Below are 25,484 nucleotides of genomic sequence, written 5' to 3'. Positions count from 1 at the left end.
GAGCCAAAGAGACTGAGACCCCAGTGAGGGGTTCCGAAAACAGCACCATTTTCCCAGAGGGCGGGAGTGCATTGAGCGAGCTGGGTCCTCCTGCCACACACGTGCCTGGACTTTGAGGCTGAAGCAGGGACTCCAGCCAGCCCTGCAGGGACTCGTCCCTGAACTGATCCTGCTGCCGGAGGAGCCTGACTTCCGCTCCCTCATTCATGCACTTGCTCACCGCACATGCAGCATGCACATCACCGCTGCTCTGGTCACAGGTGCACACCTGTGCACGGGCCCCGATGTCCTCACACACGCACTCCCTCCATCCCAGGTGCAGGTACAGCTCACTCAACGCGCTCCCACCTTCCGGGAGGAAGCTCCCTCGCTACTCAGGAGGACCACGCAGGTTCCAGAAATTCTCCCTCCCCAGCACATTTATATCACAGAAAGACCAGCACAAACTAATGTATTCTGAATGATATATACCATGTGATGAGGTGATTCAAGCAGGCTTCTTGGAAGAGAATTTGAGCCAAGTCTTGAAGAAAGTTGTGAAGACCTCCTCTGCACCTGCTTACAATCTGTTAGGTTTCCACTCGGACATGACTTGCCCAGGAAGCCTGCCCTTGCACACGCTCACACACACTCTTGGTAGGTGCCTCTTCAAGGGGCTTACTGCACCAGTCCCAGCATTAAGGGAAGTGCTTATCATGTTGCATTATAACTGCCAATCCCTCTCCATTGTGCCTCCGTATTTGAGCCCCGGGGGCTGGAATCATGTCAGATTCTGTTTTGATTTTATCCCCTCTGCCTGGTCTCCGCTTGTTCATTTATTCAACAGCTATTTACTGAACACCCACTGATGTGCCAGGCACTGTTTCAGATGCAGGAGCTATGGCAGTGAACATGATGGAGACATCCCAACACAATGGAGATGTTCCCTGCCCTCCTTGAGCTTCCCTCTTAGGCGGGGGTGGGAGGAAGAAAAAACAAGCAAGTAAACAAAAACAGATCATTTCAGGGGTGACAAGTGCTATAAATAGAACAAATCAAGGTGATGCAGCAAGAGAGGAGGCAGAGAATTAAGATACATGGCCTTTGGGTGAGCCAGAGCTTCAGCCTGACCAAGAGGATGAAGTGCCTCAGATGGTCCTGTTGATGTTGGCCTCACCAGCAGAGAGGTCTTCCCACCACTGCCAGCCCCTGGCGTGTTCAGCACCCAGGAAACAGCCTTTTCGGTGGCTGTAGGGACTCCCTGGAGGTGGGCTAGAGGGGTGAGATCACCATATGGAACTCTCATCCTTGCTCTCCCAACCCTCCACAGCCCCACTCCCACGTGGTAGACCTGGGAACACAAAGATAACACGGTGTGGGGCTGGGGCCTGGCCCCAGATGCGCTTGGAAGACAAACAGCCCAGCCACAAAGAGCTTCTCAGACGAGTTTTATTGAGGTGCTGGTGTGTCTTCACTGTCAGGCACCCACTTGCCTCTGGAGAAAGGGCTCCTTCATCCCTCAGGTTAGTCACCCATCCCTTCACAAACAATGGGTCTTTTCCACAGCTCTCCCACCCACCCTGGGCCAGAGCCTAACACAGGGGCTGGCACGAAAGATGCTTCGTGACTCCTTAGTGAATAAATGAATGAGCGGACACATCGGAGCAACCATCCGTCCAAGGAATGAAAACCCTCACCTCTGACCTGGCCAGACTGACCAGCCCCTCCCCCATCTCTCCCCCCGCAGCACAGCCAGGATGATCAGGAAGACCTCAGGCAGAGCCCAAGGTCTCCTGGTTCAAAGGAAGTTCCTCTTGAGAAGGGAGGGCAGACAGAGTCCCCGGGAGCTGAGGAAAGAAAGCCAGCCCTTTTCCTCTTTGAGCCCGGTACAGACGGGCCTGAGGTTTATTCAGCTCTGGACACTGGTGGGCACCAGCTTGACTGTCTTCTCCCATGACCTCTTGGTTGTGACCCCTTGGTGGCCAGAGAAGCCTCCAGAGCTCTGGTCTCGGCTCCTCACCTGCAGTGGTGAGGCTCTTGACCTCAGGCCAGGGCCCTCTGAGCAGAAGGACCACCTCAGTAACTGCAGGGTTAGAGATCAGGCAGTCAGAGAAAGCACTGCTTTTTCCAGCCAGACTCCCAGCCCTGGCTCAGGCCGAAGCAGGAGCTGATAAAGACCTGCCCCTGCGGGTCCGGGACTGAGGGCAGACGGGCCCTCACACCTGTCCTCTGGCTCCTCTCTCTCTGTTCTCACCTCTCCTTTGCCTCCAGGAGCCTCCTGAATGCCCTGGTCAGCTAGACGAGCAATGGAAACTCTAGGTGGATTTCGGAGGAGTTAGAGAGAGAAGCCAGCCTCAAGGAATGCCTGCGAGCCTTCCTGAAGGGGTTCTCAGTCTGGCCAGGAGCCAGGAGAAAGAATGAGACCATGTGGGCTGAGGGCCCAGAAGTGATACAAATGAGGGTTTCCCATGCCTGGCGCCAGGCCCCTGCTGAGGAGCTAACCAAGCCTGCTGGGCAGGAGCAGGCCCGGCCGCCCAGCTGCTGATCAGAGAGAGGCCCCGAGTGCCAGGGACGTTCCAGAGGGCCGTTGGCCTGACTGGGAAGGCGTCACCCTCGAGGAGATGGTGAGGGCAACCCCACCCCACCCCAGACGTGAGGACTGGAGAGGAGCATGCTCCTGCCTGGCAGAGCCCAGGCCCATGGAAATACCATGTGTGAGGAGGCCCTGAGGGGAGCTTCCAGGACGAGCAAGGACAGCCTATGGCTGAGCCTGGTGATCCTTTGGTAACTGTATTCATGTCCTGGGCCCTTAGTAACAAAGCAGACCGGAGGGCTTACACAACAGAATTCATTTCCTCACAGCTCTGGAGGCTGTAAGTCCCTGGCTAGGCTGTCAGGAGGGCTGGTTTCTCCCGAGGCCTCTCTCTTCAGCCTGCAGACAGACATCCACCTTCTCACTGCATCCTTGCATGGCCTTTCCTGGTGTCTCCCCCTCTTCTTATAAGGGCACCAGTCAAATTGAATTAGGGCCCACCCATGTGACCTTATTTCACCTTAATCACCTCTTCAAAGGCTCTGTCTCCAAACACACTGGCATTCTGGGGAACTGAAGGTTAGGGCTTCAACACACCAGTTTTGGGGGACACAGTTTAGTCATGAACAGTGACTCTGGTCCCTGCTTGTGACTGTGCACGTTATAGAGAAACAGGCTGCTGGACCCAGATAACAACACCGACAACAGGAGGGGCAGATGTGTGTGTGTGTGTGTGTGTGTGTGTGTGTGTGTGTGTACACAGCTGCCTGCTATTCACCCAACAGGTCTGCCTCCCTTGGCTCACCCAATGTTCCCCAGGTACTCAGAGAAGGACAGGTACTAGGTACTATAGGCCCATTTTATGGCTGAGCTGAAGGAAGCTGTCCAGGTCACACGGCAGGCAAGAGGCAGCCCTGGACCCTCATCTAGGCTGCCTTGGTGTCCTGGGTGCTCCCTGCCCACAGCCCCATCCTTCCCAGTAAGGTCATGTCACAGGATTTCATGCCACCAGCAGTCTGCCATGTGTTCTCTACCTGTGTGTTGTGGGAGGAAACTGAGGTGACAATCTGCCGCCTGGAAATGAAGTGACTCATGAGGCCGTAAGTTCAACTGGCTAATGCTGTCTTATCTCCCTGACTCACTTGATTTTTAGGCTCTGACAAGCTCAATGATTTGCCAGGGTCTGACAAGTCCTTGTACCCAGAGGGCAGGGTTCTGGAAGTTCAAGTGTGTTGAACTTCCCCCAGAGGCTTTGTGCAGGCTTCTAGAGACCTCCTTGAGCTGGCACAGAGCAGGTCCCCCTGGGCAGGGCACATCTGGCCTTGGCTGCATGCTGACAGCCTCTGGCCCTGCTCTCTGGGGTCCTTTGCTCACAGAAAACCTGTGCCCCTGGGGCCTCACCCTGGTCCCTCCACTTGGCTGTGCTTCCCCGTAGCCTCCTGTGAGGGGGTGAGGGCTGTGCCAGGCAAGGTGGGAAGTGGAGGCTGGCCAGGGGGCCGGATGCCCCATCTCTGGGACACTCTTTAGTCCTAGGAACTCAGTTTAATTTTCTCTTAAATATCAATTGAAACAGGGAGTTTGTAACAATAATTATAGTTTGTAATTTGAGCATGATACAAGAGTGACTTTGTAAGATGCTTCCCAGAAAGCTATTTTTCAAGTTAATGTACTTATAGCATACCTCCAAAGTACTTTATTTTCCTATCTTGTCAGCCAGTTTCTCATGGAGGCCCCGGAAGCTCTTTGAATTGGCCCTGCCTGGTCCCACCGGGTAGGAGAGCCTCAACCAGCTGCCCTTAACCCTCTGGCTGAAGCCTCACTCAGTTTTCCTGTTGGAAAGTTTCTTCTAGTCAGTTGCAAGGAGATCAAGCTCGCCAGTGTCTGCCTCCACGGCCATGGCAGATGGGAGGCCAAAGGGCAAAGCTTTCCTTAACTCAGCCTTAGCAGGTAAGAGGTCCCTGTGGGAAGGACTGGACCCTGGAGCTCTGCTCATCTTTGACTGTCAGGTTCTTCCAGCCAAGCAACCCCTTATGGGCCTGGATTAGGGGCCCTACAGTGTCCACACCAGCAACTTTGGGTCTGATCATGACCTCTCCTGCTGTGAATGGATTGATGGGCGACTGTATGGGCACAGCCCCATGACGGCCAGAGTGGCCTGGGCTGTTTGGCATCTCTTCTCCTAATCAGCCCTAGTGTCGAGTGTCCTGCTAGCAGAGACCGGGACATATTGACCAAGGACTGCACCATCCAGTCCTCTTACTGACAGACAACTCACTTGCTCCTGTCAGCTCCCGGGGAACTGCCGTACACCAAGGCCACCATGGTGCCCAGCAGTCAAGCATACTTGTATCTGTTGAATGAATCCACAAATTCAGGTCCTCAGGTAGTTCAAGGCCCCCCAACCCCCACCACAGGCCTCGATCAGGGCCTTGAGATTCAGTCCATCCTTGCTAGTGTGAGGAGAACTTCTCTCCATTTTCACCGGGAGCCCAGGGGTTTGCCTGGATGGGAAAAGACTGCAAGTCTATCCTGGGCCCATTGCTGCGAGCATGGAACTTTTCAGGAAATAAAGAGGCATTGACCGTGCGGGCCCAGTCGGCAGGTAACTGAAACTGCCTGATTCCCCTCAGACAGAGCCCTGAGGTGCTCTGGGCTCTGAGCTGGCAGGGCAGTGAAAGGCGCTGACTGGGGCTGGCCCGGCTCCAGGAGGAGCGGCGTGGGAACGTGGCCTTTAGCCCCGGCTGGGCCCCGCATGTGGGGCGCTGGGTGTGGGGCAGGAGCTACCTGAGGCCAAACACCAGGGCGGCCTCTGGTGAACACCTGTGGGCAAACCAGGTCCCGGATGGCCCACAGCAGCCTCTTCTCTTGTCATCCATCCCTCTCTACAGGGGCTTCCAAGACTGTCTGTTAGCGGTGGAGGGGGCTCATGGGAGTTCCCTCGTTTCCACGAGTGGACATGGACTGGGCTGCCGCCTCCTTTCCCAGGGACCACTCCTGACCCATCTGGAGAAGCACCCATCACTGGAGAGGAGTCAGACTTGTGAAGGATAGATGGTGGGAGAGTCCTGGGTCCAACAAGCCCATCCTTTCTTCCCTCCAGATCTTTGGGAGAAGGGAACTTCCCAAGTTTTGACCCATCAATGACTGTGAACATGGGGATGGGGTCCTTGGGGTGGGCGCTCGTGTCTAAGAGCTGTGAGTGGCAGCCCTGGCCAGCGGTGGTAGCAGCCTGTTCTGCCAGAAATTCTTGGTCTGGCCTGGCCACTCCAGAGCCTGAGGCCAGCAGGAAACCTGCCTTTCCTGTCCGGTGCTCCCAGCCCCTGTCAGGCCCCCTGGGTGAGGGCAGGGGACTCTCCCCAGTTCTCACACAGAGCTCTATTAAGTTTGGTTCCCAGCAAACAAAGGTCTGGTCCCATGGGGCCCATTCACTTTTTCCTTCTCCTTTGCCTGGTAAAGTGGGAGACAGTCTTGGGCTCACATCCATACCCTGGCCCTTCCTGACTGAGGCCAGGGGCAAAGCCATTTCTTATCTCCTCTTCACTGAACCAGACCTCCTCAGGGCACCGCCCCCCAGCCCCTCATGGCAGCTGCTCTCTGCTGGCTGAGGAATGCCCGTCCTGTGCTCCAGCCAGCCCAGGGGCCCTATCAGTGAGCCCCATCTGTGCCCGAACTGGAAATTTCTCTGACTGTGAGGGTCCTCATAGAGCAACTCCTCCACACTCTGACCCGGACTCAATCACCCCGACCACGGTGTCCTGCCCTCTGAGGGTCCAGGACAATAAGGCCAGCATCATCATGCCTCTCATGTGCTAGGCGCTGAGGGCCTCATGACCAAGATCTTGAATGCTCCCAACAACAGGCAGATAGGTATTATTATACACAGTTGCAGAAGAGGAAATGGAAGCTCAGAGAGGTTAAGTGACTCTTCTGAGGTCGCACAGCTAGTAGTGAGAGGCTGATCCGGGACTTGACCCTATAATTCATTCACCTTCCATTGAAAGTAGTTCCTGGGGAGGAAGGGGAGGGTGAGGCGCTATCTCAGGGGGCAGTCACAGGGAGGGGCCTTCCCCTGGGTAATTGCTAAGCTGTCAAAATGGCCAGCAGCACCCCTAGTTTTGTGGGCTCATCTTCAGAAACCCTTCTCTCCTTGGGCCTTTAGCATCTAAGACCTGATTCCCGCCACAACAGCCTCAGCTGGGCCCCGTGGTGGGGGAGCCCCTCCCCGGACGAGCCCCAGCCAGCCAGCCTGCCACTTTCCCTGTCCTCCCCATGCCCAGACCCACTGGTTCTGGTTCTGTCTTGTGCAAAGGGGACCAAGGATGAAAAGGGAGGCTCCAGGGTGGATTATTCCATGGATTCAGGGGCCGCTTGCCAAGGCCCAGGATGCATCAGAAATCCTTCATGGTCTCTGTAGAGGAGTTTACAAACAGCCAGATCTGGATTCATAAAGTGGCTCCAACATTTACTATCACAACACAATGAGAAATCTGTGTAACGTCTCTGAGCCTTGGTTGTCTCACCCACAAAATGGTTTATTGCAAGGGGTGGATACTGAGAATAAGGCATTGGTGGTGTGCCTGCTACATAATAGGTGCTCAGTCAATGGCGGTGGTTGTTATTAATGTTTCTTTCTTTAGAGCTGGATATTCTGTGTGGAGTCATCTCCCCAGACTTTAGGACACTCCTGGGTTTCATTGCTGCTCTGTACTGAAAATTCCTAGGTGAGGAGCTGAGATCAGGGGCAATTCACTCATTAAGGGAACTCCCTGTGGGATGAGGAAGGCCCATAGTGGGATGAGCTTCAAAAAGGCAGCCCAGAGGCAGACACCTACATCCCAGACTGGTACCTGAGGCCACCTCCCGCAGGGATCAGAGCCCTGCCCCTTCCTTGGCCCTGCCCCTCTGCTCACTTCCAGCCTCACTGCAAGGCCCCAGTGAGCAGAAAGTTCTTACAGGAGTGTGAGTCTCATGGGTGTGTTGAAAGCATGCTCTGCTCTGTGGCCCTTCTAAAAGTCCTGCCCTGCCACTCCCTGTTCAGGCTGGAAGGGGCGGGGCCTAGAGCAGCATCAGGTTGGTCTGCAAGGGAGGGCCTGGGATGCTGGGGTTAGGAGGGCGCTGTGCTTCCTGCAACAGGGGCAGGGAGCTGGAGGGAAGAGAGCAGATGGAAGCTAGCCGCCAGCTGGGTCAGGGAGTCCCGGGGAAAGCGACCGGACCAGCTCAGGTAGCGGTCTTTCCCCCATCCTGTGGTGTGTGCTCCACACCTTAGGAGCCACCCCTTAGCAGGGCCTGCTAGACTGGATCATGGGTGGATACTGAGCCCACCCGGAGGCTGGACATAGGTCTCTTGTGAGCCAGGCCCCAGCACACTTGTGCTTTCCAGTGGGAAAACTCCCATCTGGTTTGACTGGATTTCCAGAGCTCCCAGGCTTGGAACTGAGACCTCAGAAAGAGAAGCTGGGGGAAGATGGGGGACATTTCTTAAGGCTCTGGCTGACTCAGGAACTTCAAAAGCAAAATTGCCCTTGCTTTGTTTGCATTAAAAAATCTGGTAAGGGGAGGATTTAAGCTCTGTCTTCTGGGACAAGGTCAAGGGTCTGCAAGATTTCCAGCAAATGGATTCGTCCCAGAGGAGACCAGGCATTCCCACTCACATGCCCCAGCAGCTTTGCTGGTCACAGCATGGCTGCAAATTACATGTTATTAGAACAGTCCGGATGATGAAGTCAGTGCAGCCCTAATCCTACTTATTTCAATGACAGCTTTGGCAGAGTGGTAAATCTTGCTGCCAACCATGTCTCTTGTGGCCGGTTCCCTGAAGGAGCTACTGTTGGACGTGACTACAGGGAGAGGTCCTTGTTAGAGCCTCAATTTGCCATTCTTCACCTTTTTCCTTCAAATGGAAAAGTCTTCCGGGAAAGCCTGCCATGTGGCAGGCGGTAACTTTTAAAGATGGCCTCAGTACATACTATGTTCCTTGTTCTTTTTGACACTCCTCCCCTTGAGTAGTGATCTATGTCCCTCTCCTTGAGCCTAGGTGGGACTTTGTGACTGCCGTGATGAGTGGAAGTCACTGCAGAAATGACACTCATGTGACTTCTGAAGCTAGACCAGAAAAATGCCAGGTACCTCCGCTTTATTTTCTAGGGACCCTTGCTCCTGGAATCCAGCTGCCATGCTGTGAGGAAGCCCAGGACACATGGAGAATCCACATGTAGACGTTCTGGTCCACAGCTCCCACGAGGTCCCACTGGCATCAGACACCAGTCATATGCGTGAGGAGACTTTTTAGATGACTCTAGGACCAGCCAGCGTCCGAATGCAACTAGATGAAGGACCCTGAATGAGAACCACTTGGTTCCTGGAACGCCCGGAAGTGTGAGACTAAGTAGTCTGTCCTCCCAAACTTCCCTTCTCGGGTTCTGAAAATGTAACGTCTGGGTGATTTGATCTCTTCAAGCGGGAGTTTAAAGCAGGAACTCTAGTTTTCAGAAGCAGTAAGACTACTCTTACCCACATTCCCAAGGAAGTAATCTCTTGACATTTCTACTGAGAGAGGCAGTTAAGATGTCGCGGAAAGATCATGAATCAAATGTCAGGGAGACCCCAGTGTCTTAGTCTGTTCAGGATAATATAAGAAAATGCCAGAGACTGAGCGGCTTATAAGCAACAGACATTTATTTCTCACAGTCCTGGAGGCTGGGAAGTCCAAGATCATGGCACCAGCAGATTTGTTGTTGGGTGAGGGCCCCCCTCTGGTTGATAGCTGGTACCTTCTAGGGGAATCGCACATACTGCATGTGGTGGAAGGGACAAGGTAGGTCTCGGGCATCTCTTTCATAAAAGAATTAATCCCTTTCATAAGGCTCTGCCCTCGTGACCTAATACTTCCCACAAGGCCCCTTTTCCTAACACTCCACCTTGCGGGGGACACACATTCAGCCCATAGCACCCAGGTACCAATCCCAATTCTGCTACCCTCTGGCACTCTGTCCTGGAGTCAGTCACTATGTCTCTGTTTCTGGAGCCTCAGCTACAAGATGGGAAAGCTTTTACCTACCTTAGTTCCTTGGTAGGACAATTCAAGGTTCTTTATAACCAGTCTTATCCTTAAAAATAGAGTTTGAGGCAGATGATGGGGATGATCTCTGTAAATTGCCTTGTGTTGGCAATAACAACTGATATTTGTCAAATGCTTGCTCAGTCCCAGGCACAATTTTAAGCATTTTGCATGTACTTTCTTGATAGTCATAACAACACTGTGAGTTAAGTATTGCTATTATCTGCATTTTACAGATAGGGAAAACCAAGGCACAGAGAGATTAAGTGACTTTCCCAAGACCACACAGCTAGTAGGTATCAGAGCTGGAATTTGAACCCGGGAAGTTTGACCCTAGAGCCCACTAAGTCATACTGTCTCTTGGTAAATGGTTAACTCTGAGTTAGAGGCGCTGATGGCATATGTCCAGCCCATTCTCTTCCTGAGGAGCCAATCTGATCTGAAGAGCTCCAGGGCTTAAACCAAAGTGATATTAATGGTGAGATGCCCAGTGCTGAGATATGCTAGTGGAAGGGATGCAGTGTGGGTGAGTCATGCCCAGTGGCCCTGGTTAGCGACAGACCAGGAGGGAAGGAGACAGCTGAGGAAGAGGACATTTTCAATATGAGGACAGTAACATCCATCTGGAGCCCTTGGGGGGCTGAGTCATCCTGGAGAGACGGGAGGAAGTGGAGCTGGTGGACGTGCCAAGGACACGACATTGATCCTGGCATTTTTACTTAGACCCTGGGACCCTCAGTGAGTCACTTTCCCACATCTCTAAAGCGGTGATAAATTGTGCAGCTCCCAAATGGGAGCACGTGTACAAAGGACTTAGGAAATCAGACATGGAAGCTACTGCTTGGTTTTCTATTTAACAAAGTCTTCTTTTAAGCCTCCTAAAATAAGTTCTGTTTTGGAGGGAAACTAACTTAAAATGAATAAGGTGCTTCCTCAACTTCTTAAACAGGGTCATTTGAATATCATTTAACTTTTCTTCGTGACTCAAGGTTAATCATTATGAACCTCCGTGTCCAGGTTGAGCTGCACAGTGACGCCGGGCTTAGAGGGCACGGCTGGTCTGGGTGTGGCTCTGCGCCCCTGCCGGATGGCCCCGGGCTGCTGGGCTTGCAGAGTCCCGCTGAGAGATCACCAGTCTCATCCCTTACTACTACTGCGGCTGTCAGCTGTCACCTCCCCTGCTGTCAGAATGTCAGCCCAAAGCAGTTTAATGACACTTTGATTTGTGTTCCTAATCTGTTGTTATTTACGAACCAGACGCCCACATTTGTCAGAAATGTTCATAAAACCAGGGACTCCTGAGTACACAGCACCGAAGGGCTCAACTGGGTGCAAAGTGCATGAGCGTCAATGCACAGTTTATGACATCGGTTTTGACTGCTCAGAGACCCTGGATGCTTCCTTCAATTATTTCAACAGCTCCAGGTAGGGGAGGCGTTGCTGTAGCTGGTGACCTGTCAGTGATCCTCTTTATTTAGCTCTTTAATTTTAAAATTATTATTATTATTTTTACATTGAACTGTTTCACTTCCTTCCTGTAATCAGCGTTTGTTGTCATTTACAAAAACTTCACCACTGCACTTACAGTCCCACAGCCTCAATCCATGCCTCACCTCCAAACCTTTATCCAGCCTCCTAAGGCTACACTTGGCAAGCACCTTCTAAATTCCCCTCTGTGCCCAGCACCCAGCCAGGCACTCAGTGGGGCATGCTGGGGCAGGCAGAGCCATGGCCTGACTTCCAAGAGCTCTCAGTCTGGCTGAGCAGGCAAGATCCACACACAGAAACAGTTAGGGAACACACAGGAAGGCCGAAGGTAGAGGCTGGCTGGCTGTGGCCCCGTGTGGCCAGTATGTTAGTGCAAAGGGCAGTCGGAAGGGAAGGCTTCTGGGAGTTTCAGGGAAGGCTGTGGGGAGGCCTACAGTGACACAGGCTGGAGGGACAGCTAATACGGAGCAATGCTCAGGTTCCAAAAAATGCTGGCAGATCTGCAGGGCAGGCAACACTTACGCTGGGTTCCTGGAGAGAAATGAGGGGTGGATAGGTTGGGAAGCATGCTTGGAGCCCCTCAGGATTGGCTGATGGAGAACTAGAGGCCGCTTTCTGGGAGATTTGGGGCTAGGCATGGGGTGGCAGAAAACCAGGAAACTAACAGCAAGCAGAAGGCATCTGGGCAGAGACAGGAAATCAAAGTCCAGGCTTGAGAAGCCAAGTGTGAAGGCAGCATGGGAGGTAAGGAGGCAGGACTGAGATGTCGCCGCCCAATGGGGGAGGAGTGCTGGAGCTGCCCCAGCATCCCAGGCTGAGTTCAGGCAGCGCTAGCTCAAAGCCAGGGGAGCCTGCAGGCACCCAGGTTCTCCAAGGTTCTGGCTGGAGCTCCGAGTCACTCCAGCCTGTTGTAATGGCAATTAATTATCAAAGTGAAATGTAAACAGGAAGCCTCTCATTCAATCACCTCGAAACCAGTTTCAAGCAATATTAACTGAGAACCCACACTCCCTCCCTCCCTCACACACCTCAAGCACCACGCAGCAAAGGAAAGTTTCCTACTTTTCCAGTCTGTAGGCAGTAGGGTACACACCTGCACATGTGCAAGGAGAGCTGAGAAGCCAGTCCTCCTCCCCCCTCCTTAGCCCCCTCCTCCAACAAAGCAAGCTGGTTACAGGGCAGAGATGACCCAGGAAATTGCAGTGCTTAAAAGTCCCAAGGAAGGCTCGGGAAAAGTTGCAGGAGGTTCCTTGTGCTTCCCCGGACATGGTTGAAACTCAGATGATCAGGGCACCATACATGCCTAGGAAGCCTGGCTTTGCTCAGCCTGCCTGGCTCCCGGCCCACAGTGCTCTGAGGTCCTAGGGGACTACGCACAATGCCTGCAGGGTGGTGGCCCCTGCGGGGGTTCTGGCAAAGGCAAGGTCACTGTGGAGTTCTGGCCCTTGTCCTAGAGAGCCCAGAAGTGGAGCAGGGGCGCCTGTGTGCCCACATTTCACCCTGAAAACCCTACCTTCATCTTCTATTAAGTCCCCTCAGTAGCATCTCTAGTTTCTTCAGATGAGGCCACCCAGGCCTAGACCAGTGCAGCTGCTCTTCTGGGGTCAAATAGCTGCCAAGTGGCAAAGCACACTCCCTGCAGCTTTCAGGCCCAAGATGACATGAAGAGGCTACTGATGGCAATTGTCACTGGAAACGTACAGAGACCTCTGCTTTCCAGAAAGGAACCACAAGATGTGAGGACCCTTAGTCAACCTGCCCGTCACGAGCTGGGTACCACCCAGGGAGGACCCCCATCTCAGAGGCTCTGCCTCTTCCCGGTATCCTGCTGGTCCAAGCCGGCCCTTCCCAGAGGGAGGCGCCCAGAGTCAGCCGGAGAGCGCGGAGCATCCCGAGGGCCAGGGTGCAGAGGCAGCGCGGGTCGCGCGTTCCCGCCCAGCGCGCCCCACCATGCGGCTGGAGCGGGAACTGCGGGTGCGGGGCGAAGGGCGGTGAGCCCCTCACCGGTCCCGCCAGGCCCAGCTGCGTGCCTGGCCGCCGACCTCTCCACTCCGTAGGGTTGATCGTCACAGAGCATCACCAGGTACAAGGAGTCAGCTTCCTTCCCGCAGCATGCCCTGCGTCAAATTCAGAGCGAAAAGACAGAATGGACCTGGAGTGACTGATACCAAATAGAGGCAGGGGCAGGAGAGGCGTGTTCAGGAGGGAATGACACCAGAGACCCAGGAGGACCCATCTCAGGGGACAGGAGACTTCCAGGGGGAAAGAAGAACAAGAATGGGGCAAAGGTTGAAGGGGCGAGGTCCCAATGTCCGTAGCAGGACCACTGGCGGGGCAGGGTCGGGGAGGCCCTCCAGCGCCTCACTGAGGAGCGGGGACTTTTCCTGGAGCTTGTTGTTTCTCAAACGAAGTAGAGGTGGCACCCCTGCTTCCAGAGACGTTTCATGATATGCAAGGAAATCCAGAAGTCACATGATAAATGGGACTTGCCTTTCTTGGGTTTTCTTGAAAGTAACACAATTGAATACATAAATTTAAATGTTGAAAAATGGTTATCCTATGGAAACTATAATGCAAAATCCCCATGCACTTAAAGGAGAAACATGAGACTTCCACTGCCTTTGAGCTGGGGTGGGCTGCTTCAGGATGTGCCCCCAGGAATGGGGACACGGTTCTGTCCACCTGCCCTGAGAATGCATCTGTGGAAATGTGGGAAAAGTGCCAAGAAGGGAGGAGGCCAGGTGGCACTGGACAAAGATCACTGGCTGCTCCAATGGGGGGAGAAGAGCCAGGAGTCCAGAAAGGAAGTGGGTTGCTATCAGGTCCTCTGTTTTGACCTCGGGGCTCCCTGAAAGTGTCTTGGGAGCCCCCAAGATGTCTCAGACCACTTTGAGAACTGCTGAATTAAGAATATGGTCATGTGAGCCACATACCTGGATACTGATCTGGAAACTTAACATTAAAAAAAAATCTATCTATGGAGTTCAGTTTCCCTTTTCTTTGTTTATCTAAAGATCTGCATTGAGACCGGCAAGGGTCATCCTTGGATGTCTGCTGAATCAGAAGACTGTAACAGGATTCCTGGTCATTTGTTAAAGGATTCATTCAATGTAACAAAAAAACATACTTGTAGGTACAGTCTTGTTCTCATTTACAAATCATTTCCCAATACAGGGACATAAACAGAGTTATGGGACCTTAGAGCTAGTAGGACCCTGAGAATTCTAGTCCAAACCTCTCATTTTAAAGATGGAGAAGTTACAGTCCAGCTAATTGGATTCAACCCAATTCAGCAAGCATCGAGCACCTACCACATAGCAAGTAAAATCAAGCAGAGTAAGATGCCAAGAACTGACGGATGGAGTGTTATATTAAATAGGGTGTCCAGGGAAATTCTCTCTAAAAGGGGACTTTTCAACAAGGGCCTGAAGGAAATGAAAAATAAGTCATGTGATATTTGGAGGAGAGGTTCTTGGCAGAGAGAAATAAGTGCAAAGGTCCTGAGGTCAGAGGATGTCTGGCATGTTGAAGAAACAGGAAGCGACCAGTGTGGCTGGGACATGCAGTGGTGAGAGGCAGGAGTTGAGCTCAGAGAGGGGACAGGACAAGTCCTATAAGGCCTTGAAGGCCACTGTAAGGACTTGAGTTTTGTTCTGAGAGGGGAAGCCATTAGAGGGTTTTAAGCAGAGCCATCACATAACCTGACTTAGAACTTAATTCTCATCACTGGAGAGTAGACCAGGGCTGGAGGGCTGGGGGGAAGCAGAGAGATGGGTTAGGAGGCTCCTGCATTAAGTCAGACAAAGGATGATGATGGCTGGGCCAAGGGTGATAACAGAACAGATGTGAGAAGTGGTCAGAGACTGGAAACATTTGGAAGGGCAAGTCCTCCTGAAAGGAACTCGCCCAGGTCATGCACACTTAGGAAATGGTACAGCTGCGGTTTAGGGCTACTGATTCTCTCTCTGGCCAAGACCTCAGTGCTTTGCATATATTATCTGTAAGTCTTACCACCACTGGAGAGGTAGGTTTTTATTTTACAGATGAAAAAAACTACAGTTGAGAAGGTCAAAGAGACCTCCTCAAGGTCACCCAGTTAGTAAGTGGCTGTCTCAGAACCACACTAGCCAGACTCCAGAACCTCATTTGCCAAGGCTCAGGGTATCACTACTGAACACCCAGAAATCTCAAATGACATTGTCACGGGGCCAGTCTCAGGGGGCAAAGACTGCAGTGAACACACCGCAAATCTCCTGCCTTACAATGTCCCCCTTGTCCGAAATCCCCATCAGAAGAGATTTCTCTAAGGGGGAAGGCATTGCAAACCACAGCCAACCATGTGAAAAGAGTGATGAAATCCTGAAGAAGCTTAGGGTGGGAGGACTTGAGCAGGCAGCTCAGGGATCCAGAGAGCAGACTGTCCAGAACATCGCAGGGGCATGAACCTTGCCCATCTCAGTGCAACCAAGTTTCTTTGGTCAGCAAAGCTTAGGGAACGTGAACGTCATAGTCATTAACCTTTTTTTTTAGATTCCAGACCCATTCCTAGGCCTGTGGCTCATGTGACCATATTCTTAATTCGGTACTTCCTGAAATGGTCTGCGGCCCCTTAGGGGTTTCCCAAATCCTTTCAGGGAGTGTGGAGGCCAAAAGTCTTTTCATAATAGTACTAAGATGTTGGTTGCCCTTTTTACTCACTGTCTCACTAGTGTACAGGGGAGACTATATCACTGTGAGATGACTGGAGATTGAACGCAGAAGCAAATAAAAGAATCTAGCTATTTTCTACTAAGCCAGGCATTTGAGAGATTTGCAAAAGTGTAAAGCAATGCCACGCTTTTCAGTCTTCTTTTGTTTGTTTTCAAAAGCCCAGTTATTTTTCATTAAAATATTGTTAATATGGGTTTGTTATTACTACTTTAAATGAATTACTAAATAAATAATTTTAAATTCTGAGTTTTAGTTTCTCATAGAGTGTAAATCAATAAATATAACCCACATAAACATACTGGGATCCTCAGTCATTTTTAAGACTGTAAATATGTGTAGAATGTAAAGGGACAAATCATTCGGACTGGCTGGAAGAGTCACACTCAGAAACCCAGACGCTGCTGCTGCAATCAGCCGAAGCCTGTGTTTCGCCTCTGAGCACATAAAGTGGTCTGAGTGGCAAGCTGGGAAGGAGACAAAGCAGGGAGGAGAGAAATGCCGAGAACTGTGTTGCTGCTGTGAAGACCAGGTTGACATTACACTGTAGTAACACGTGAGGGCACCCTTACCAACCAGCAGATTTTATGCAGCGCGGGGTACTGGGCTTACCAGTCAGGAAGGCACAACATCATGCATCTGATTCTGTGCCTCCAGCAGTGGCTGCTGAAACACCAGCCTCCCATGGAGTCCCGATAAGGATGGAAGGACACTTTACTGCCTGGAGCCCCAGAGAAGCCACAGTGCTGTGGTGGGCCACCCAGGCAAGGTGACATCCGATGCTTTGTGATGTCACAGGCTGTTTATCTTGGGTTTTGTTTCTGTCCCGTTCCTGTGGTTGCCCACCCCTGAGACAGGTTCATAGCAGCAAATTTCACCTAGTCTTTGGAGGGAAGCAGCACCAGGAAGAGGACAGGCTGGGGTCGGAGATCTGGCTTCTGCACATGTCTTCTTGAGTGCCCTGGGCCACAGGTTTGCACTTTTCATAGGGCTCCTCCTCTCGGGCTCAGAGGGCTGTTTTGATAATCAGATGGCACAACAGTGCAATGGGCATCGTCAACCTTAAGATTCTAATGTAAAAGTGTGGGTATTTATGCAATTCTCTTATCTCTCTCACTCTATGGTGTGGGTAGTGAGCAACGGCAGGTGTTTAGTAGGGAAAAGGCAGACTCTGGTGCCTGAGAAGCCATCCTAGGGAGGTGCCAGGGACAGAGGGCAGGGGGCGGGAGAGTGAGAAACCTCAGAAGCAGAATGGGGGAGGCCTGGCAACTGATTAGATGGGAGAAGGGGAGTTCAGGCAGGAATAGCCTGGGACCATTTCCAGGGTATCTGGAGGGGAAGGGGTCATATGTTCTTGGAGATGGAGGTCCTTTTTCTCACAGGCTCCAGCCCCTCTGGGTTTGCTCTGCTCGTGAAGGTGGTGCAGGCTTTGTGGCTCCAGCTGATGAACACATGCTCCCATAAACATCATGCTAAATAATTCACTAAATGTAAGCAGACAAACACATTTATTTTGTCCTAACTTATGGGGACAACCCTGGGACATAAGCAGAGTTATGGTACATTAGAGCTAGTAGGACCCTGAGAATTCTAGTCTAACTCCCTCATTTTAAAGATGGAGAAACTGCAGCCCAGATATTCCAGTTTAGCTCCATTTAACAGGCATTGAGCACCTACCAGGTGGCGAATAGAATTAAGCAGAGTAAGATGCCAGGGACTGATGGATGGCGTGTACTATGATCTGAATATCTGTGTGTTTCCCCTGAGATGCAGAGGTTGAGGCCCTACCCCCTTGGGTGATGGTATTAGGAGGTGGGCATCTGGGAGGTGCTTAGGTGATGACAGCGGAGGCCTCATAAATGGAACTAATGCCCTTATTAAAGGAACCTCAGTGAGCTCTCTGGCCTCTTCCACCATGTGAGGATGCAGGGAGAAGGCAGCAGTTTGCAACCCAGAAGAAGACTCTCACCAGAACCCAGCAGCACCGTGATTTGGGACTTTCAGCCCCCAGAACTGTGAGAAATAAATGTTGTTTTTAAGCCACCCAGCTGATGGTATTTTGTTATAGCAGCCAGAATAGACTAAGACAAGGTGTTATCTTGGATGGGTTGCCCACTTTTGTCTGCCAAGGTGGGACTCCCAGGCTCCCAGGCACCAGGTTGCCATAAAGGACCTCAGGACCACAGAACTCCCTTTCCAAAGTCAGTGGATGCCTCGACTTCTACTCCAGACAGACTTAATGGGATTTCTTTGCTTATTTTTCTCCCAGGACTTACTTCCCTGGTTATATTCTAGGACCATAAGATCTGGTCACATTATGGGGGAAATGGTATTTCCATCTATATTCAGAGGGTGTAAAAAAAAATAAATAAATAAACCCTACTGTCAGAGGAAATCATCAATGAAATATTTCAAGAAAATTTCCCAGTGCTGAGGGGCAAGTTTCCACACTGAAAGGGACCATTCTAGCAAAGTGAATGAAAAGATACCCACAGCAAAGCAGATCATTGTGAAATTTCAAAACACTAGGGAAAAAAATAAGGATTTAAAAGAAAAATCATGTTGCAGACAAAAGAAGCAGAGATCAAAATGATTTCCTATTTCTCAATAGCAATCTTTTTTTTAAGACAATGGAGCAATATTTTCAAAATTCTAAAGGAAAAAATATTTTTAATCTAGATTTCCTTATCCAGCAAACAATCAAGTGCAAGGGTAGAATGAATTTTTCAGCTATTCAACGGTCAATGTACCTTTTCTCAGGAAGGTACTGGGGGACATGACCCACCAAAATATGGGGGTAAAACAAGAAAGAGGAAGACAAGGGAGCAGTGACCCCGGGAATGACAGGAATCTCCCAGTGATGGTTGTGCACAGGCCGCCCGGGGAATCATCCAGACGGGAGCAGGGACTTCCCAAGAAGATGACATTGGTAGGTCACTGCAGGCTTCTGAACATCTTGAATGGAGATTTATATACTTGACACAAACTCTGGAGTTGAATTAGTGATGAGTTCTTAGAAGCCTAGATGAAGCAAAACAAATGATGATGAGTGAAAGCATATTTTATAGTTAAGATTCAAAGAATGACATGTAACATTAGAAAATCAAATAGGATTAATATATGTGTAGTATGTAGAGCTATGATGGTAAATACTAAAAGAATGAGCTGAAAACTTGGAAAGGAGGAAAAAGTGAGAGCTGGGCCTGGGGACAAGGGCCTTTAAACCTTGATTGCATATAACTGATAAAAATTCAAACAGAAGGTGGGGGGTGGGTATAGCTCAGTGGTAGAGCACTGGGTTCAATCCCCAGTACCTCCATTAAAAAAAAAATTCAAATTGAAGTTAAACACCACCCCCTCAACCCCATTTCCCACCCCTCCCCAGTCAGGCATTCAGTGTTCTTTGTGCTTTGGCCACAAGCTTATTTCCACTGCCTTCCCCCTCCCTACATACCTATGATGTTTTATCCTTGATTATATCTCCCATCTGGAAGCTGTCAGCTCTGTCTAAGACCCAACCTCATCCATCTAAGATTCTACAGACCGCCCCCCACCCCACCAAAGCAGGAAGCATCTTCTCAGGTGCACTGATTGAGGTTGTGCCTCTCACCATAGTCTGTGCAGCAGTGCCTGAGGCTTCCTAGCCCCCAGCCAGCCCTTGGGATCCTGACTGATCCTGGTCCTTGTCAGTCTCCCCTGTGGGACCCAGCAGGCTGCATCTGGCCCCCACTGGACCTGTTGAATCCCAGCTCTTGGCATCAGGGCCAAACACACATGGGGTGATCCCTGGAGCTCCAGAAACCCAAACCCTGGCCTTCAAGGGTAGCTGACTGCAACCTCCTAGTGCCCCTCCATCCCCTGCTGGACTGGCCAACAAGCTCCCCGGACAACGCCCCCTACTCATTGGCCAGTCCCAACATTCACACTCATAGCTCTGTCCCTCGGCCTCTGTAATCAGAGACACTCCTACACAAACCTGAGGCAGGTTGGTACAGGAGGAGGCAGATTGCCTAGGAAAAGGTGATGTGTTCACCCAGTGTTTTCTCCTCCTCTTTATAAGCACGAGGGAATTATGCAAAACAGGCCTGATACCGTCAACAAAAGCCCAAGGCCATGGAAGAGATTGTGCCAATGTCCTGCAGGGGGAGCCTTTGAGAGTAGTACCAAAGAGAGACTCCACGCCAAGCCTGCGGGAGATCACAGTGAGCCCTGTGGACAAAAGGCCAAGGAGCACTCGCCATCACGGTGGTGTCCTGGGGTGATGGCCATGCCTCCAGGGAAGGCAGGGGGCCTGGCAAAGGCGGCCAAGCCCACTGGGATCCGACAGCACATCTCAGGTGGGTGATGTTGGCAGTGCTATGTACCTTCATCGAGACTCGATTCCCAGGTAATGTCAGCCTGGCCTCGGCTAGCACACACAGTACCTTCCAGAGAATTAGAATTGGAAACAGGCCTCTGGGCAGATGAACTGTGAAATGACACCTCTCCTCAGCTCTGAAGCAGGCCTTGACAGATGGGGCTCAGGCTGAATTTCAGCCTCACTCCAAGGCCAGGCACTTTTGAACAATGGCCCTGGACACCAGTGAAACACTGTAGGAAATCCAGAAGTGCAGAGGAGAGAATAGGGAGGTGCGTGTGTGGTGGAGGGAGCCGGCTGGTGAAACACCCTGATCAAAGCAAAACGTATTTAAAATCCAGAAAAGTATCCAAAAGAAAATTGAGATTGCCCATATTGTCAGTTATTTGATGTTTAAGCCTCAGAAAATTTGATGTAGAGAGAAATCAGATCCAGAGGGTCCTGTAATGCCTTTTCTTTGGACAACAAATGTTGAATCTCACTGGTCTAACCTTTGCTGGATGTCGGGCCCAGCAGCTCCCTCACCAGCCCTGGCCTCAGCCACAGTGATATATAAGTTTATGCTAAACATTGTTAATGTTACTGCTTCCTCTGCAGCCTGGACCCAGGAAGTCCATTACTCCTCACAGCTCGGGGCCCCTAGAAATCCCCCAGCCTCTGGAAAGCCATTCATTGATTCATCCTCACTCCAGAATATTTCTTGAACATCTTCTCTGCCACATTCTTATCCTCAGGAAAAAAAAAAAGAAAAGAAAAATCACTGTGTGTAGAAACAAACAGTTGCATTCCTGCCCCTCTGTCCTTGGGGGCAGCTGCTCTAATTCATCACAGCTGTCCCTCCCGCTCAGCCCTGCCTCACTTTGGCGGCACCCTCCCAAGAGCCTCTGCTTGCCAGAGGTCTGTTTTACGTTGTTTCTCCCCGGCAGTCATTCCCAATGTTGGCCCCATGATACCCCATTGCTTTGGTCCACCTTTTGTGACATCCTTTCTACTGGCTCAGGACTAGGCCCTGCTGTCATCTTAATGGTCCCAGGCCGACAACAGGGAGTGATCTGTATAAAAGGGAGGGACGTATCACATAAGAAGGAGATGCATTCGAAGCATGTGAGATCCTTAAGAGGTGAAGAGGGCAGAGGGAGTGTATTTCAGCATGAGCAGAGCAGACAGAGCCTGGGGACAGGCCAAGGGAGCCCTACACAGTGTTTCCACACTGTAAGCCTCACATGCTTGTGAGTGTCACACACCTGCATGTTGCACGTGTATAAGGGGTTCTCCCTGAGGCTAACCCCCAAGGGCTTTAACACTTTCACAGTGGGAGAGGGGTGTTGACAGCTTCAAGTCACCAGGGCAGGTCCTTCCTTCCTCCCTCCCTCCCTTCCTTCCTTCATCACCAAAAAGGGCCCTTAAGTCCCACAACTGTAATAGGACTATTGTTCTTGGGGGAAAACTGCAAAGTTAATTAACTCGTAAAGGACTGTGTGTGGATGTGCTGAACTATGTCACCCAAGCCGTGGCCATGTGTGTGGGGGTGAGGGGGCGGGTGCAGGGGGGCGGAGAGCAGCTCTGGGGGCGGGTAGCATAGATAACAACACTTCAGCTTAACTGTCTCTTGTTCCTGAGGAAATAGCTGATTTTTTAAACAAGCTTTTTCTTCAAGAATACGAAAATTCAAAATATAAGACCACACACAGGGAAACAGATAATTGCATAACATTGTTTGGAGCTAAAAGAACTGTTTCTAAAAAAATCAAAATATCATACCAGCTGCACTATTGTTACCGAACCAAACTGAGGTCCGCTCGCCCGCACGCAGTGGACCCAATCTCCTGACACCAGGTTGTGGTGAAGGAAAGGGCGGCATTGACTGCAAGGCGCCCAGCAAGGAGTCCAGGTATAGCCAGTGCTCAAAACACCCAAACGCCCAGTGGTTGAGGGAGGCATTTTAAAGGCCAGGTGAAGGAGGAGAGTCATGGAATTATGGGATCAGTTTGTGCACAATGTTTTGATTGGTTGATGGTGAGGTAACAGGGCGGGGTCACAGGGGTTAACATGATCAATCCTCAGGCTCCAATAGGTCTGGGGACAACGTGCTTATCGGGTGGTTAATGGCTTCCATTTGGTGGGGGTTTAACGTCTATAAAACAACTCAGGAAATGTGCATCCGATACTGTTATCTGGGTACTTCAGATAGGAGGTAAAGCAGAGGGTACGGGGGAAGGGTTTATCCCAGGAAGGCCCCATAAGCTCCTGATCAGTTACACTATCAGCAAGCACAAATGATCAGTTGATGTGTGTAAGTATGTATTGTCAGTAAACAATGTGCATTTAACTCCTCCCCAGGCCAGTGCTCTGGCATATGTGTGGTGACAGCTGGCCACCCTAAGTGGGGCGGGTTCCGGGGGGGTGTCCAAGATGAGCAAAAGGAAGAGGCCAAGGGGGCTGCAGTGAACACCAAGCACAGGACATTCTCTGTACTATTTAAAAGAGTTCATAGACTTCTTGAAACTCAAGAACAGTAGAAACTAAAAAAAAAAAAAAAAAAGAACAGTAAAAGCTAGAGAAAATTCTTTCTCCCATGGAAAAAGCACCATAAATCCTTTGAATCAACAAGTCCTTGTAAGAAAAAAAAAAACATGAAAACTATATTTGGTAAGCTTGGTTTTAATTTAAAAAATTAAACTTTATGTTGGAAAGTTAATCTTGTTCAAATGCTATCATGTCCTCAGAGAAGAGGTCCTCATTCTACCCAGACAGGACACTGGATCCCCGATCCTGTGTGACACTGCCAGCTGCAAAAATTTCTTCCATCAGAGTAAATTCAGCAAAGATTTATTGAAAAAAAAAAGTAAATAAACCCAGGTTATTTGATTCCAAAGTCTGTTTTTTTTTTTCCTTTATACCACAAGTACCAAATTAGGCAGATCTTTAGTTATTTGATAGCTATGATTAAATTTTTGAACTATAATCAAAGGATGTAATTTAAAAAGAAAATTATTGCATTTACATTCCCAGCACTGTGCTGAAGGAAAAGCTTAGAAAAAGAAACTCATACTCTGGTCAGGGAAAAGGGCCACAGAGCCAGGCAGGAGGTAGGACAGAGCAGTCTGCGATGACAGGGAGAGAGCCACAGCTACCCGTCCAAGTGCAGGCCCTGCAGGCCTGGATGGCTTCCTGGAAGAGACTGTGGTTGGACCTTAAAGGCACAGAGTGGCATGGTGGGGTGGGGGAGGAGGTTAGGGAGGGTGGAATTAGTTGACTGGAAAAGAAGTAGCTTTAAGTGCAATCTTTACCCTTGCCAAGCCTGAAGTTTCCAGTCTGGCCCCTTAAGGGAGTGAGAACAGAGTCCCCTGAGAGCCCTCCCAGCTCTGAATTCCAAGACTGCCCAAGGGAAGAGCAGAAGCAAAGGCCCTGAGGCTGGACGGAGCCACAATGAGGTGTTGATTCACCCTGGAGCGCTGCCTGCTCAGAGTATTGGCTCTATGTTAGGGTATTAAAGGGGAAAGACTGCTTAAGTGCTGAAAAGATTGGACTTGGTGCTTTAGGCAGTGGGAGCCATTGTAGGTCCTAGAGGAGGGAGGTAGTCCAAACCACTGAGGACGCAGTAAGGAGAGAATAGGCCCCTGCATATGAGCTGGGTTAGATGTTTTGTTTCTCTCTGCAGATCCATTCTCTTCCCTGCTCCGGGCTAAGGAACCCCGGAGGATGGCATCAAGGGACTCCCTCGCTAAAGGAGGTACAGCTGGAGATCAGAGGAGGAGAGAAAAAAAGTGTGGGCATTTACTCCTTCCCTCTCCACCCCCTCTGCCCATTCCCTCCTCGCCTGGCTGAGCTCTGGCTCTGGGTTGGCTGGGTTCCTCATTGCCCCACCAGGTTGCTGGGGGGGTGGGGTTTCCCTCCCATCACCCTCGTGGCCCAGCTGTCTGCTGTAGCTAGTCCTTGGATGTCCTTAACTTTGCATTGCTGGAGGGAAAAAAATACAGGATGCTCTGTTAGATTTGCATTTCAAAGAAATAAATGTTACCTGAGAACTGTGGTTCACCTCTTGGTGGGTGTCAAACCAAAAGACACAACCAAACCAAAGAGCACAAGAAGGAAGGATTTATTACTTGCAGCAAGTAAGGAGAACACCAGGGAGCTTTCCCAAAGCAGTGTTTCCCTGAACAGCAAAACTGGGGAAATTTTAAGCCATGGGTACATGCATATTCATGAAGGGATTTGGATGGTAGGCGGAGCCCAAACTTTAGCTGAGTGAAGTCATGAGGGTCAGAAAAGGTCAACATCATCATCTCTTAGATTCCAGTTGATCTGGTGGTTGAGCCCCTGAGGCAGGATTTAAATTCCCCAAAAAGCTCAAGACAGTGCTTTAGACTAGTCATGACCAATGAAACAGAACTGGGAGTCTTTACAAGGGATTTGTTGTCTTTGCTATTGTCACTTCTCTTTGTCCTTTTCTTCTCAAAAGAACATTATTCCTGAGACCTGTTCAAGGACAAGCATTGTGGCCAGGCTTAGATCTCAAAAAGACTTGGGCCAAAAATGGCTTCTCTTATGTCAAGAAAGCCATGTCTAGTTCTCTTTCTCTGGGGACTCTCTGCCCTATCTGTCTACATAATAAATAATTCTTTTTGTGTATGCCCCCAATATAATAGCTATAAGTAATTATCCTAAAAAAAAGATTTGTTGTTTAGATGAAGTTCAAATTTAACTGCGCAGTCTGTATTTTTATGTGCTAAATCTGGCAACACCATTGGAATCCCCCAATCCTGCCCACAGGCTGTACTGGACCTTTCTTCTCTGTTGGAGGGAAACCCTTGGATAGGGCGTTCCATTTCCTGCTGTTTCTGACCCACACACAAGCTGTCCTCTTTCCATTGAGTTTCTTGGGGTTGCAGAAGCAGCAGGCCCTGCCCCTCAGGGAGGGTGAGATTTGCCAAGCCTGATCCCCCCCACCGAGCCCAGGTCAGTGGCCAGCACACAGTCCCTTCTTCTGTCACTGCCTCCTGCAGTGCCTGATGCACAGAGACCCTGAGGGGCCCTCATGTGAATCAAGAAGCCAGGTTATCTGCACTAATGCAGGGTGCATTTGTCCTGTGCCTGAGAACGACAGCTGAACAGACTCAGCCTCCCTGACAGGCTGGGCCGTCTGGGAGGAGACCCTTGTGATACCCAGGGCATCATGGCTGGAGGCGGCCAGGGCAGTGGAACAGCCTGGGAGCCACAGATGTGAATCTTGCTTTGCCTCTTACTGGATGCATGGCCCTGACTGCTCTGAGCTTCAGTTTCCCCACCTGTAACCCGGAGACATGCCCACCCTCAGGGGTGTCAGGAAGAATACATATGTAAAAATTTTGGCACATAGAAGG

This window comes from Camelus bactrianus, chromosome 15, assembly GCF_048773025.1.
Source record: "Camelus bactrianus isolate YW-2024 breed Bactrian camel chromosome 15, ASM4877302v1, whole genome shotgun sequence".
Lineage (NCBI taxonomy): Eukaryota > Metazoa > Chordata > Mammalia > Artiodactyla > Camelidae > Camelus > Camelus bactrianus.
Note: the sequence above shows the minus strand (reverse complement) of the source record.